The sequence below is a fragment of the Staurois parvus genome, unplaced genomic scaffold (assembly GCF_062004578.1).
Source record: "Staurois parvus isolate SC_StPar_1 unplaced genomic scaffold, SC_StPar_1.0 ptg001746l, whole genome shotgun sequence".
Classification (NCBI taxonomy): Eukaryota; Metazoa; Chordata; class Amphibia; order Anura; family Ranidae; genus Staurois; species Staurois parvus.
Genome location: NW_028319542.1, coordinates 219,260 through 234,216, shown reverse-complemented (window position 1 = coordinate 234,216; position 14,957 = coordinate 219,260). Strand labels below are relative to the sequence as shown.

The following is a 14,957-nucleotide window of genomic DNA, read 5'->3' as shown; positions in this document are numbered from 1 at the left end:
GATTTATATAGCGCCAACAGTTTGCTCAGCGCTTTATATTATAACAGGAGACAATACAGCAACAATACAGTTCAATACAAGAGGGTTAGGAGGGCCCTGATCCTTGGAGCTTACAATCTAGGAGGGAGGGGCTAGTGGTACAAAAGGTAGTAACTGTGGGGGATGGACTGGTAGGAAGAGGAGAGGATTCCAGGATTAGCTGAGGGCAGGATAGGCTTCCCTGAAGAGATAGGTTTTCAGAGATCGCCTAAAAGTGAGCAGAGTAGCCGACAGTCTGATAAATTGGGGTAGAGAGTTCCAGAGGATGGGGGAAGCTCTGGAGAAGTCCTGGGGATGAGCATGGGAGGAGGAGACAAGGGAGCTAGAGAGTTGGAGGTCTTGCGAGGAGCGGAGAGTACAGTTTGGGTGATATTTAGAGACAAGATCAGTGATGTAATTTGGGGCAGAGTTATAAATGGCTTCATATGTTATTGTTAGGGTTTTGAATTGTATCCGTTGGGCAATGGGAAGCCAGTGGAGGGATTGGCAGAGAGGGGTGGATGATACAGAACGGTTAGTAAGGTGGATGAGTCTGGCAGCAGCATTCATGATAGACTGAAGAGGGGATAGCCTGCGATGGGTCTTAAGTTGTTCATGTTGGTGGGTCCAGGAAGGGCTTTTTAAGTATGGGAGTGATGTGCGCATGCTTTAGAGCACGTGCAGCAACCAAAATATGAACACTTTGAGAATTCATTGAGAACTACATCCATCCAAATATATACTGATGCGTTAGAAAAACAGTGCCAAATATCACACTAGTTTTATGCTGCCCTCTTTTACCTTTATAATAGAAAAAAAAAAAGATCACATTATCGATATCAGGGATTATGCACTTGTGATCTGCTTGACTTTTTCTTCTCATCGGCTATCCTTTTTGTTAGTGTGTTTTATGTGTGGTCCAAGACAATTCCTCTTCTTCCAGTGTGGCCCAGGAAAGTCAAAAGGTTGGAGACCCATGTGTTGCATCATCTATATGCAAACCAGTTGACGAAGACAGAAGACTCTGGACTCAGAAGATCGGGAAAAGACAGCATCACTAAGCGATGGAGTAGAAGGTAGAACCTGCATGGTTGAAGGATAACACACAGGGGTTTATTTACTAAAGCTGGAGAGTGCAAAATCAGACTCACTTCTGCATAGAAACCAATCAGCTTCCAGGTTTCATTGCCAAAGCTTCATTGAACAAGCTGAGGTTAGAAGCTGATTGGTTTCTATGCAGAAGGGAGTCTGATTTTGCACTCTCCAGCTTTAGTAAATAAACCCCACTAAGACAAGTCTGTCATGACCACTTGAAGACCAAGCATTTTATTGCACGTTTTGTTTACAATCAGTATTTTTTGCTAGAAAATTGCTTATAACCCCCAAACAAATATGCATATTTTTTAGAAAAGACCCTACAGTATGAAATGGTGATTGTTTAATTTTTTTTATGTGACATGGTATTTCCGCAGCGGTTTTCAAACGCAATTTTCTGGTAAAAAAAATACATTTAATGATTTAGAAAAAAACAAAATACACATACTCCAATTTTTTTTCCAAACTATGAAAGAGGATGTTACAACGAGTAAATAGTTACCCAACATGCCATGCTTTTAAAATTGCGCACGCTCGTCTAATGGTGAAAAACTACGGTACCTAAAACTCTCCATAGGCGACACTTTAATTTACAGGTTACCTGTTTAGAGTTAGAGGTGGTCTAGTGCTAGAATTACTGCTCTCACTCCAATGTTTGCGGTGATACCTCACATGCTGCAAACACCGTTTACATATGTGTTTTTAAATTTTACACTGTCCCTTTTTTTTTTTTTATCACTTTTATTCCTATTATAAGGAATGTAAACATCCCTTGTAATAGAAATAAGCATGACAGGTCCTCTAAGGCTACGTTCACACTAGCCTTGTGTGCAGGCGGCAGAGAGGCGTTTGGGAAGCGTTTTTACCGCTTCCCAAACGCCTCTGCCAATTCTGCACATTACAGCACATGGTGCTGTTCTAACAGGAGCGTTTGCGTCGCGTCGCGTCGCGTTGCGTCACGGCAAAACGGACGCCTCTGGTCGAGTCAGGAGGCTTTGAAGCCTCCTATTCTCGTCTATGGTGCCGCTCCGCAAACGCCCGGCCGGCGTTTGCGGTGCGGTTGCGACGCGGTTGCGGAGCGGTAGCACCACTCAAATGCATTATAGGCGTTTGTGGGGCGTTATTAACGCTCGGCAAACGCCTAGCAACCGCCGCTAAACCGTGCATGCGGCGTTTGCGGAGCGTTTGCCGAGCGTTAAAAACGCTCCGCAAACACCGGACCAACGCTTGCCAAACGCTATAGGGGCGTTTGGCAAGCGTTGGCAAAACAGCCTAGTGTGAACGAGCCCTAAGGAGAGATCTGGGGTCAGAAAGACCCCAAATCTCTCCTTTACCTTTAAAAGCAAAAGATCCCTTCCCATCACATCCAGTGGCTAATGAGCAGCTCAGACCGCTTTCATTAGAAAGCCTGCCAATGACTGGGGGAAAAAAAAAAAGATATGCAAAGTTGATATACATATTGCACTTGTCAAGTGGATAATGTACTAAAATAATGAGCATTATTGCACATAATGGCAAGAGCTGTGTTGTGGCCTGAAGTGCAGGTTAACTTTAACCCCTTCATGCCTGAGGGTAAAACAAATCTAAATGCCTAAGCACAATTCTGCAACGTTGACATGTGTTAGTAAAACCGTCCATATCATCACAACTACTTTGTACATCCAGGTGGATTATACCGTGTTTTTTTTTCAAGACAAATTAGGCTTTCATTTGATGGTAAATGGTAATTGATAACTCCAAATTTTTTTTTATTATCAAAGGGAAACTGGCCCAGAATAAAAAAGTTTTTTTTTTATTTAGCGGTGTTTCTTGTTACGACCATAACCTACCTCCATAGAACAACCCAAAATAAATTCTCCAGCTCTTGACCATCGCAACGATACCATATATGTGTATGTCATTTGTACCCGTAGTACAGCCCAGAAACAATAGTGCGCATTTTGTTTTTGTCTTTTTTTTTTTTTTAAACTAAAACACACTGACATTAACGCTAACTGACCACTGATCCCAATTTTTTTTTAAATTCTGACATTTGACCCTGACCCAAACACTAACCCTGGCACTGAACTAGATCAAACCTTGATCTAAGTATTTTTCTTTATTTTTTTTATATTTATTTATCTTTTTTTTTACAAACTTTTTTTTAATCTATGTCAGGAGTTAGAGAGATACAATTTATCTCTCTTCTCCATTCATAAAGTGAGAAAATACAAGGGGGCCGGGCTGCACAGTGACTGATCACTGTGATAGCCAATCGGAGGCTATCACAGCCATCACGTGACTCAGAATCAGGAGTCCCGGGGCCCGATTGTTAGAACGGGACGCGGGGCTCTCAGTGACACCACGGTCTCTGTGCTGGGAGCGCGCTGAGTGGCGCACTCCCAGCACAAAGACAGGTACGCAAATATGCGGCCCCACAGAAAAAAGCCCAGTTCCGTAAGGCCGCATATTTGTGTGCCGTCAGCGTCAAGGGGTTAAATAATGCCACTGAAAGGACTGACTGCCCATTGGTTAACGAAGCATCAGGTTTTGGGTTTTTATTTTAAACTCATCACACCTATTGTCAAGCTTTTCCAGTAACCATTTACATGCAGTGTAGCCAGCCTAATAAATATAGCAGAGAAAACAGCAACTGCAAAGTTTGGTGGAGGTAGAAAATGTAAGAAATGTAAAACCAATTCTCTCAGGATCGTAAAGATGTAAGATCATGCAATCCTACAGAATGTATTGAAATTTATGACACACACAGCAATCAAACTTCTCTTACAAATACCATCTAAAATGACATTTGAATACGTTTATTCAGTTGTGAGAGCTGGGAACTTTATCTGATGTATGAAAACGATTGCATTCATCGCTCGAACAAAAACATCTGCAACAATTTGGCATTTGCAGAAAAATGGGGCTTTGTGAAATTTTCTAACCCGTGACACGCAAATAGTTTTTTTTTTTTTTTTCCCCCCTTTCCTTCCCCTTCCTGTCGTATGGAATATGAATTGAAATGAAAGCAATTAATCCAAATATTCTGAAGCAGAAGAAAAAGATAAAGGAGAACGAATGGGAACATGGGGGGATGTTACATAAAAGTGCATGGAGCTATTTTGGTCCCTCAACGCTTAAAATGCAAAGCTTGTCCAAATGAAATTATATGTTTCTGCAAAAATCTCTGGTTTGTCACAATCCCCACTGGGTAATCACACTTCTGTTCATTGGATGCTTAATTGCACATTTCACATGACAAAGTGCTAACCATTTGGATGCCATTAATGTGTTTTCATATGGCTGTACAATTCACATCCAAAGCTACAAACACTGAACCTACTAGACTTCACGGGAACCCAGTTATAAAATTCTTTTATTTTCAATAACACTGCCTTTTAGGCTGCATTCACACTTTATTTCAAGTACTTATATAGCGCCGTCAATGTACGCAGTGCTTTACATATATATTGTACATTCACATCAGTCCCTAACCCTCAAGGGGTGTACAATCTAAGGTCCCTAACTTACATTCATACATACACATACTAGGGACAATTTAGATAGGAGCCAAATAACCCACCAGCATGTCTTTGGAATGTGGGAGGAAACCCACACAGGCACAGGGAGAACATGCAAACTCCAGGCAGATGGTGCCATGACTGGGATTCAAACCAAGGACCCTAGTACTGCCAGGCGGAAGTGCTAACCATTTAGCCACTGTGCTGCAATTTTGCACTTTGCAATTTTGAATTGCAGGCAGAATTTCTGCAATTCTGGCTGTGACTCCAAATCATGGCCAAAAACACAAACATGTTTAGGTGCCATTCATTCTTAATGGCACCTCAATCGCAAAGCGATTTTGCCGCATATTAGAATCACATGCAACTGTGGCGAAACACATCGTGCAAAGCAGTCACCCAAAATTAAGCTCCTGCATGATGCCCTTTGCCATGCAACAATCGCAGCATGTTTGAGGTGCGATTAAGAATGAATGGCACCCAAACATGTGTTGTGCGTTCAAAGTTGCAAAGTGTGAACGCAGTCCTAACGTGTAACTAAAAGGCAAAAAAATGTTAGTTTTGGGTAGAATGAACAGATTTTTATTGCCATCTGTGTCCCTGTAAGGCTAGGTTCACATCTGTGCGGGTGACTGCCGCTGTGGGACCGCACCTGATTACACAGCCGCAACCACCCACACAGAAAACCACAGGAGTTGTGTGCCATTAATCCTTATAGCATGCATTGGAAATCGCTCCCACACTGCAGTGCGGCCTTTTCCCTGTGTTTCAGGAGGCACGATAGTGTGAACCTAGCCCTAGGGAGATTCCCCCTCTCTATTTATCCTGTTTACTGTTGTCACAGAGAGGGAAAGTGAAAGAAAAGTTGGCAAAAATCTCCTTACTGCTTTGGAATTATCTAATGTACGTCTCCCAATTGTCCTCCTCCCACAATAGAATCATCCTGTTCCTTCCACTACCACCTTTGAATCGGATGCCTCATGTACACTGGGTGTTTAGCCCCGGCCCATGAGACTCTGGCATTTAGGTATGGCTAGAAGGCACAGTCGTACCATCCGGCCCTGCTCCCAGCAGCCTGTAAAACACTGAGGCTGACCAGCTGCTTTGACTGGATGGTGCACTAAGCGGTACCATTGTATATAGAGAAGTATGCGCCCAGGGACACATGCCAGAATGCAGACTGCTTGCATTGTGGGTATTCATCCCATGGAACATACTGCCCTAAACAATTTGATTTTATATACATGTATTTTGTTTATTATTTGTGTAATTGTCTATATATTTACTTCGCATTTCTTTATATATGCAGTAGCACTATTCTGCGATATTCAAACTACAGTCCTGAAGAAGCCAAATGCAAAGGCGAAACGCATTGACCGTTTTTTGATGAATGTATTTTGCAATTACTGTAACTATGTGCCTAGTGGTCTATATGTATGTGAGAGGCATTGTGCTTAAAATTATGGTTTTTGCCCCTTTCCTTGAGGGGCACATTTGTATTATTATTATTATACAGTATTTATAAAGCGCCAATAGTTCGCTCAGCGCTGTACATTACAAAGGGGGACAGAACATGTGACAGAACAATACCAATACAATGCAAAACATGAGGGGATTGAGGGCCCTGCTCTTTCGAGCTTACAATCTAGAAGGGAGGGGATGGTGGCACAGGAGGAGATAGCTGTGGGGGATGGAGTGGTAGGAAGAGTGGAGGAGGTCGGCAAGTTAGCAGGGGGTGGGTTAGGCTTCCCTGAAGAGATGGGTTTTCAGGGTGCGCCTAAAGGAGAGGAGAGTAGGTGATAATCTGATGGGTTGGGGCAGGGAGTTCCAGAGGATGGGTGACACCCTGGAGAAGTCCTGGAGGCGGGCATGGGAGGAGGAGACCAGGGAACTAGAGAGAAGGAGGTCTTGTGAGGAGCGGAGTGTGCGTGCTGGGTGGTACTTGGATATTAGGCCAGTGATGTAGTTCGGGGCAGTATGGTGGACAGCTTTGTACGTCAGTGTTAGGATTTTGAATTTGATCCGTTGCGTAATCGGAAGCCAGTGGAGGGATTGGCAGAGGGGGGTGGCGGAAACGGAGCGGTTGGAAAGGTGAATGAGTCTGGCAGCCGTATTCAGGATTGACTGAAGCGGGGATAGCCAGCGGCGAGGCAGGCCAGTGAGGAGGGAGTTGCAGTAGTCGAGTCGTGATATGATGAGGGAGTGGATGAGCGGTTTAGTGGTTTCTGGAGTTAGCAACGTGCGGATTTTGGCGATGTTGCGGAGGTGGCTCCTATAAAAGAATATATGACTTGTGTCAATAAATGGTTGTATGCATTTCACCATGTGGTCTCTTACTATTCCCAAAGAATCCAATAATTGTGCCATACTTAGTAGTAACCCAGTACAACATCCAGCCTTAGCAGCAGTTGGCCTCTCAGAGCTGGTTCACATATATGCAAATTAGATGCATTTTGAACCGCATATAATTTGCACGACATGTGAAATAACAATGGTTTCTATTGTGCCTGTTCACATATATGCGGTGCAGTAGTGATTAAATACCACCAAAAGAAAGCTCTATTTGTGTGAAAAAAGTACAAAAATTTTATATGGGTACAGTGTCGCATGACCGCGCAATTTGAAGTGCGACAGCACAGAAAGCTGAAAATTGGCCTGAGCAGGAATGGGATATAAGTGCCCAGTAATGAAGTGGTTAAAATAAACTACTTGTTTTCAATTCCTGGGTCACAACTCTGTGCTGCTGATCTGCAGCCATTTCCCTGTTCAAAATGAACAATACAACGATGGTTACATGGCATTTCTCAGGGCAGGTCTCCTAATGGTGACAACAGTGGGCCAAGCCTGTTCACAGAGTGCTGACGCAACTATAGCCATTCTCAACTAGGGGTTACTTGAGCTGTGTAACCGTAGTTCTCCACCTCAAGGTGGACATTTAGGCTATACAATACCCTCCCCATGACTCACAATGCGAATGTCTTTATTTAATGTTTCTATTACAAAGCTCTGGCTCTTGTGTAACATGGAGGGACAAATTCAGGGTTGCATTACATAGTAGAGGCACGATGTTGCCCACCAGAGACTATCGATTCTAGCCGTTGACGGCAGTGTGGGTGAAAGAATTCCCTCCCATTAGCCACTCATTGTGATTTATACTGACATGAGAAGCAATGGGTAGGCAGCATTTAAATGGTGGGATATTGTATAGTCTTAACTTTTGTTACATTGTGTTTTCATTTCCATCTGATTGTTACCTATAGAAAACTCCCAAATTTCTGAAGACGTGCAATCAGGTTGCAATGTGTCAGATGGTAGTGGGTGTGACGTCACTGTCTGGAGCGTGCTATGGCTTTTGAGGCTGTTGATCCCATGCTGCAGGGAGATCAGGACAGGCAGCGGCTCCAAGGACTAAGGACTTTGCTGATTTATATGACAGTTCTTGACCGTTGTAATGTGAATGTTCTGATTCTATAGGTTTTAATATAAAATACCTCAATGAGAACACTATAGAGTCCTTTCTTTATGTTTGAGAACCCACATTCCTGGAGGGGATGACCGCTCATGGGACTGTGTATTCATGACAGTCACTAGGATATTATCTCATGCACTTGTGACCTTCTTTTAATATAGAGATCCAACTGTGGAGGTGAGGGTCCCTCTATTAGAGTTCTTGCTGCTGAAGGCAATCACTGAGAAGAGTGTGCATCACATTGGAGGATTTGTGCTGTTGATGCTTGCACGACTGTGAAGTGGACATTTATCATCATTACATATCACTGTGGGGGCTTTCTTTGTATGGATACGTGGGGGGATGGAGGCAGCTATGATTCAAGGAACCTAAGCACTGCCTCTACTAAGATGGACACTTCCACAAAAGACAAAAAAAAAAATGCAGAACAATGCCAGGTAAGTCATTATTGGGGAAGAGACCAGCTGCAGGGAGACCACAGGTAACACTGGTGACTAGTCCATTGTCCTTTTTTTTCGTTTTCTTTTAGCACAGTTTCCACAGAACAGTTCCTCTTTAAGAGGGCAACTAGGGTCCCCGTCAGTATAGCAGAGCTGCCATTACATGGGAAGCAGTGAGAAGATTAGTGGATTGTGACCAAGATACAAAATTAGATTATTGATTGCTATACCGTTTGCTGTATATCACTGATCTGATGAATAGCTGCTATTGACCCAGAGACACCGTCTGAGATTACAGACAGGTTATACAATACCGCTGGCAGAAACACCATCAGGCTGTCTGCAGTTTACCAATAACCTTTCCTGGAGTGCTGCATACTAAACTTTGAAAATGAATTAAAACAATATGGAATAATGGAATTCCCTAATTATACTAAACAAAAGAGCACAAGTGGAAGCGGCAACGTGGAATTTCTAGGATTGTGTGTTGCTCCTAAAGTATATATAAACTGCAACATCAAAACCTCATCAGCTTTAAAGGGTAACTCCACTTTCATGGGAAAATATAGCAAATAAGAAAAATACATAGCATAAATAATTGCGATCCAAGTCATATTATAATAGAATCTTTTCTTTTTACTCTGCAGTGCTGTCACTTTCTGTAAAATCCAATATGGGTACTTGGAGGTGTTCTGTATACAGATGGTATACAGAACGCCCCCAGATACGTCATTTCCTACTTGTGTGGTTGGCTTACGCATTTTCCCAAAGTCAAATTTTTTACATTATTGGTTGAGGCGATTGTAGCCGTATTAGTGCATTCGCGACAGAAACAATTGAGTACTGTCCGTGATACTTTTTTTTATTTGCACGAACATACAATTTTGAGGACAAGCTTTCAGGGACTGTCCCCTTCTTCAAGGTCCAAGCAGTACTATACAAATCACAAAGTTTTAGCAAAATGTTAGAAGAGATGAAAAAAATAAAAAATTTCCATTCAGGAAAGGAAAACTTTTGAACTAAGAATGATAATTCTATTTGACACAAGAGATAACGGCCTTAATTTGGACATGGGATTCCTCACTCATTATCCAACAGTTTTATGACCATCAGCTCAAGCTTGACTCCCTCTGTGTGAGTGTTGTCTCCCCCCCCTTTGCTTTTGCTGTGTCTTATCTCTCTTTTTTTTTTTTATTCATCTCTTCTAACATTCTGCTAAAACTTTGTGATTTGTATAGTACTGCTTGGACCTTGAAGAAGGGGACACTCCTCAAAAGCTTGTCCTCAAAATTGTATGACAGTGCAAATAAAAAAAAGTATCACGGACAGTACTCAATTGTTTCTGTTACATTATTGGTGAGAGATATTCCCAAAGGCAAATCACGTCTAAAGGACTGCAGACCCTGCAATTTTTCCTCAGAGCCCTGCAAGTGCAGCAGCTGATTGATAATTATGAAGTCACAATCATTCACATTGCACATGGACACAGACAAAAAGTAATTTCTTCAGAATAACAAAACATTTGTTAAAATTCCTGCAATGTACATAGATCACATAAAACAACAAAATTGGAGTTACTCTAACACAACATAATGTGGCCCCGGATCAAGGTAAGTTTTTTGAGATGGACAGATATATTCTTTTTCACATAATCTAGAGATTAGTAAGAAAGGTGTAAGGCAGTGGTTCTCAACCTGTGGGTCGCGACCCCTTTGGGGGTCGAACGACCCTTTCACAGGGGTCGCCTAAGACCATCAGAAAACACATATTTCCGATGTGTAAAGAGCAGCTACTGTGTTGAAAGCAGCTACTGTGTTGAAAGCAGCTACTGTGTTGAAAGCAGCTACTGTGTTGAAAGCAGCTACTGTGTTGAAAGCAGCTACTGTGTTGAAAGCAGCAGTATTGGAGGTAAAACGACACTCATGAATTATAATTACTGGGTAAATAATTTTATGGTTGGGGGTCACCACAACATGAGGAACTGTATTAAAGGGTCACGGCATTAGGAAGGTTGAGAACCACTGGTGTAAGTGAAGGGGGGGGGGGGGGATTTCTAGAATCCAGCTTTTATGGAAAAAAAAGGGGACTACTGCAGTAAACTGCATCCCTTGTCTGACGATTGATAGACTTGCTCAACCACCCCCTCCTGTCACTATACAGCCCAATGCAGTTCAGTTAATTTTCTCTAACAAGGTCGGCACAGAGAAGCGGTGTGAAAAACCTGGGATGTTAAAGCATGAGTATGAGCCTTTTTAAATGGAACAAGGCAGGAGCGAAGTATGGATATAAAAAGGTAGGCGCAGTCTGCCAGCCCCTTTAAATGGGCAAACCAGGGCTCCAAAGAAGAAAAAAAAAAAGTTAAAATGAATTTTTCAAGCCTTTTTAGCATCCACAATACAAAAATGATAAAATTCACAAGTTTTGACAGAGCTATATGCAGCTGCGGAGGAGGAATATAGTATCTTCCTGCAGGGTTTATATACATATGTATACATGCAAATATGCAGAGGAGGTATAACAGCCTCCTGCTGGCTACATTCTGATTTTATGGCTAATTGTTAAAGTGCACCTCAACTATCGCTTCCCTGTAGCATTTAAGCTCCATGCACACCAGCATTTTATTTGAGCTCAAACGCTGGATACAAAACGCAAATAGCATTTTTAGTAGTGTTCAGAAGCATTTAATTAGCATGTTTACAGTACATGTAGAACAAAATATAGAAAAAAAGCGGTTAGCGTTTAGGAGTGTTCAGCGTTTTTTTTTCTGCTGAAAAACGCTACAAAAAAAATTTTTTTTGGTGCTTCTAGATGCTGAAGCTTAAAAAAAACCCTAAAAGCCTAAAGTAGTGTGCATGGACATATAGGATAACACCATTTAACTTCTAATAGCAAAAAAAACAAAAAAAAAATAAAATGCTAACAGCTTCTAGGAGCTCAAAAAACACTTGTGTGCATCAAGCCTTAAAAAAAATAATTTAACAAAAAATCTCCAGCAGTCCATCCTCAGGTGTTTCTGCAGCATTTGAGGAGATGCAGTTTATCGTGCCTCCTCTGATATCACCGGTCCTTGTAGAGGTGTCACCTCCAATGTGTATGCACAGTACATGCTTCTTTACCTAGGTGTAATGCAACCTGTCTAGTATGACCCTGGGAAGCAGGTAAGTTGTCATATCAGAAAGAAGTAAAAGCTGGTCATTTTTTTTACGTCTCAACAAGATCTCTTTACTCAGATACATAGGAATTATATTTTGAGAGTTTTAGGGCTCTGAGGGTGCAAGTTTTTATTTATCTCTTCTTTGAACTTGGATGGACTCAGGAAAGCAGCAGTGGATGCAGAGGAAATATGAAGACTTATGTTTCCTATGTTTAACCCCTCCCACTTAAACCTAGAATCAGAAAAAAAAGTATTCAAAGAAGCCAAAAGTCATAAAACTCCAAGCCAACAGCTAAATACACAGATTAAACCGTTACTAAACCCAGGACCCTGCATTCACTATATCTGGTCTCCCCGGACCCTGCATTCACTATATCTGGTCTCCCCGGACCCTGCATTCACTATATCCGGTCTCCCCGGACCCTGCATTCACTATATCCGGTCTCCCCGGACCCTGCATTCACTATATCTGGTCTCCCCGGACCCTGCATTCACTATATCTGGTCTCCCCGGACCCTGCATTCACTATATCTAGTGTCCCAGGACTCTGCATTCACTATATCTGGTCTCCCCGGACTCTGCATTCACTATATCCGGTCTCCCAGGACTCTGCATTCACTATATCCGGTCTTCCCAGACCCTGCATTCACTATATCCGGTCTTCCCAGACCCTGCATTCACTATATCCGGTCTCTTCGTACCCTGCATTCACTATATCCGGTCTCCCCAGACCCTGCATTCACTAGATCCGGTCTCCCCGTACCCTGCATTCACTAGATCCGGTCTCCCCGTACCCTGCATTCACTAGATCTGGTCTCCCCGGACCATACATTCACCATATCTGGTCTCCCCCGGACCCTGCATTCACTATATCTGGTCTCCGCGGACCCTGCATTCACTATATCTGGTCTCCCAGACCCTGCATTCACTAAATCTGGTCTCCCAGACCCTGCATTCACTAAATCTGGTCTCCCAGACCCCGCATTCACCATGTCTGGTCTCCCAGGACTCTGCATTTACTATATCTGATCTCCCACAGTACACAGAACATGGAAATGCAATTAATTTAGAAATATAAACTGCTAAATTCCTTTTCTAATCAGCAGTTAAAGCAGTCTTGTGACTTCTTTCAGTGTCCAGCAGAGCACTGGATAAAGCTTGTAGAAGGAGTTTTCATTCTCCCCTGATTGTCCGATCAGGCTCCAGGCTCTGTCCGGGCAGTGCTGTTTGGCCCTATGCGGATCACATACTCTCTCCCAAGGTAAAATAAAACAAAAAACTCTAGTAGTACACACCAAACTGAGCACGTGCAGCTTGCCCCCAAGGCTCTATCAGAAGATGGATTAGAGACAGTAGAAGAAGGGAAGGATCAGGATCAAACAGCCTTTTTACACAATGCGGAGAATTAACCCCTTTAGTATAACAAGCATGCTTTACTGCATATACAGACTTCCTTTTACTGTTGTGGGTTTAGTAACACTTTAAATAAATGGAAGTGGTTTTACCTGCCAAATGACTTATTTCAGTCCATCCAGTCCTACGATTAACACAGCTCTCCCACACAACACAGCGCTGTCTGGCAGGGCAAAATTGGAATTTTGGTTAAAAAAAATGCTATCAGGAAGGCAGTTATTGTAGAGGAGACTGTATATGTCACCTTGCACATTGATTTTACTCGCACATCCTTGAGGCATGGGAAATCGGGCCAAGGTAAGTATTTTTATTTTACAACATCTTTATTTTTCATATGCCTTTGTAGGCAATTTGACTTTGGGTGGTGGGGGAAGCTTTCAATAGAGAAGGCCATTTTCATAGAAAAGGTCTGTGTTAAAGGATTCATGTACCTAGCAACGAAGGCAGACAGCTAGTAAGCAGAAGCGTAGGAGTAAGAAAACAAAACAGACTAGGAAACGTTAAATTGAGGTATACGGTAATGTGCCGCAAGCATTAGCAGGGTCTGATAAGACAGATTAGACCATATAAGTGCAGAGTAGAAGGAGACTTTTGCATCACATAAATAAAAGGAAATAGGCAGGCTGATTGAGAATGCAAATTGCAACAAAAAATCACAACATATTTCAATTTCGCTCCATGCGTCCAACGTCTGCTGTGAACAGCGCTGTACAAACTGATGAAAAGGCAGCTCGGCAGCTCAGAATCAGGTCACGGCTCAGTTTAACTCCTTACAGGAAGCCCAGGTGGGCTGGGGAAGAATTCTTGGAAAGCCGATGGCTTCACACATGCATGTTTAGATCTAATAAGCTGATTTCAGCACTGTTGTGGCCTTCCTTTCCTGACACTGACCACTCCTGCTGCAGGACCCAATGTTGGTAAAGTGTATCCAAAAAGAAAAATTTTATGTACTGTAGCTTACCAGTCCTTACATGGGGTATATAAAAACAAACAAGGGCGCACTCTCATCGTGCATTACCGTGGTATAACACGTAATTTATTAAATAAAAGAGGATGTATACTCACAAACCAACGTGATTATAGGCAGTATAGGTGATCCACAAAAACAGTCACAATGCAACTGTCCACCATGTGAAAAATGATATTAACCGCACTCACCAGATAGAGGTGAGTAATGAGCCTTATAGGATATAAGGGATCCTATACCCCCTCCAAAAGAGATCAAATCTTCTTTTTCACACTGATTGGGTATATTAATCGCCTCCACTTTATTCCTCCATGAATTCCTCAACGGTGTATAGAAAAGGAAACTACATAGTGTAATACTGCCACTTCATATGAAATAGAAAGATAGAATAAGGCCACTCACATGTTTAAATATAATTAAAAGCCTTGTTTAACCTCCCTGGCGGTCTGATTATTTCAGATTTTTGGTACTGAAAGCGGTACCATTATTTTGCATGGAAATATGTAGTTTTTTATTGTAGGCCTGTAATATTTAGGAATAACTCACTGAAATCTGTCCGAACAAGAGTCTAGTAAACATCCCGGGTATGATAAAATTTGAAACACGAAATCATAAATTTTAATTTAATAAATAATCATAAAAAATAATAATATAATAATATATTTAATTCAATAATATAATCAAACCAAAAACACTGAAAATTTGAAATATAGCGCCAAGTTCGCACATCGCTGAGCAAAGTCGCAAAATCGTTTTCAGTGTCTGATGACGAATTTCCCCACAAATCATTATCACTCAATTCTGCAAGTGGTTCTGATTTACTATCGCTGTTCTCTAGCTGGTCTAAAACCACTTTTGACCAAAAGGGACACTTTTTGGACGTCATGGACTTTTCTAAGTT

At 42.1% G+C, this 14,957-nt stretch overlaps 1 protein-coding gene across 1 annotated transcript in view; it reads right to left on the bottom strand.

The window, feature by feature from the left end:
- The window catches only part of LOC149434529 (pyruvate dehydrogenase protein X component, mitochondrial-like), a 137,710-nt gene that overhangs the window by 64,129 nt on the left and 58,624 nt on the right, over positions 1 to 14,957 (bottom strand). The gene's annotated exons all lie outside the window — the stretch shown is intronic.